At 45.3% G+C, this 1,617-nt stretch overlaps 1 non-coding gene across 1 annotated transcript; it reads right to left on the bottom strand.

The window, feature by feature from the left end:
- Positions 1-444: 444 nt before the first annotated feature.
- LOC141610411 (small nucleolar RNA R71) lies at positions 445-551 on the bottom strand. The gene has a single exon (XR_012528321.1). It is a non-coding gene; the product is annotated as a small nucleolar RNA R71 (small nucleolar RNA).
- Positions 552-1,617: the final 1,066 nt, after the last annotated feature.

Here is a 1,617-nt window from a genome sequence, read left to right as displayed (position 1 = left end):
GAGAACCCCTTTCATAACTTCCTTAATTACAATAGTCCACCTCAAACACCACCACATCAAGAACCAAACCACCCACCACAAATGGCTCTTAGAGATCACAACCGGCCTAACCATAATGATTCATGTAATCCCATCAATTTTGGCACCTTGGCCCCAAACAACTTTGAAATGCATCCCGCCCAAGTCGGGTTAGTTGAGAAGGACTTGTTTGGAGGTCATATTGAGGAGGATGCCCATGCTCATCTCCGGAAGTTTAAGAGGAAAGTTTCGATGATGAAGAAGAATGGGGTGTCCGAAGACACCTTGAGAATGATGTTGTTTCCGTTTTCGTTGACGGGCAAAGCGGACCGGTGGTTGAACATTCACCCACCGGATACTTTCACTACTTGGGATGACTTAGCCCAAGCATTTATGGCCAAGTACTACCCTTCCTCAAAGACCGCGATGCTCCGCAACGAGATCCATACGTTCCAACAAGAGGATGGGGAGTCCTTAGGTGAGGCTTGGGACCGTTACCAAGACTTGATAGCAAGTTGCCCCCACCATGGAATACCGGAATGGTACATTACTCAAACATTTTTCCAAACTCTACTACCAAGAACTAAGGAGATGGTAAATGCCTCCGCTGGGGAGGTTTTGACCACTTGAATGATGAAGAGGGCACGGCATTGATAAAAAAAATGGTAGACTCGGAGGCAAACTATGGTTCTAGAGGGAACATGCTACGAAGGAACGGGAAATTTCCTAAGGAAAATGCCTCCAACTCCGAGACAAATGCCAAGCTCGACTTGCTCACAAAGCAATTTGAGAAGTTTTCAAAGAATCAAGTGAACCAAGCCGCGACCTCGTATGGGCCGCCCATGGAAGAAGTTGCTCAAGTCGCGAGTTGTGAACTTTGTGGAGGAAGTGGTCATACATATGACTTGTGTGGCAACAATTACAATGGTGCCTATGAAGAGAATGCTCAAGAGGTGAACGCTTTTCAAAGTTACAACAACAATCCTAGACCACCAAGGCCTCCTTACAACAACCCAAACACCTACAATCCAAATACCAATTTCTACCACCCCGGGTTAAGGAACCACCCCAACTTTAGTTACAAAAGCACCAATGTTCAAAACCCCCAACATCTCCAACCACAAACCCAAACCAATCCACCCGGTTTTGCTCAACCAAGGGGAATTCTCCAAAACCCAAGAAATAATTTTGGAAATCAAAACCAATGGTCAAGCAACAATCCACCCCAAAACTATGGCAACCAACAACAAGGGCACCAAGAGTTTGGTGGCAACCAAAGCAACCAAGGGTTTTACCAAGGGAATCAAGTAAATCAAGCAAATCAAGGATTTGGGCAAGGGTATGTTCAAGGGTCTCAAGAACAAGGTCAAGGATCAAACTTCAACAACTATGGTCCGAGAGGTAACTTTCAAGTGGGGCAAAACAACAACCAAGGTCCCAATGCTAGATATGACTATGGGTTCCCTTTACCCATAGCCAACCAACCTCATCAAGAACCCCAAGGTGAGCTCTCTCAAGTGGAGCTTTTGAAGATGATTAAGAACATGCAACTTCAACATAGCCAAGAGATAGCTAATTTTGCAAAAGCTACTCAACAAG

Source organism: Silene latifolia, chromosome 10, assembly GCF_048544455.1.
Source record: "Silene latifolia isolate original U9 population chromosome 10, ASM4854445v1, whole genome shotgun sequence".
NCBI lineage: Eukaryota > Viridiplantae > Streptophyta > Magnoliopsida > Caryophyllales > Caryophyllaceae > Silene > Silene latifolia.
Note: the sequence above shows the minus strand (reverse complement) of the source record. Positions and strands in the feature narration are given on the sequence as shown.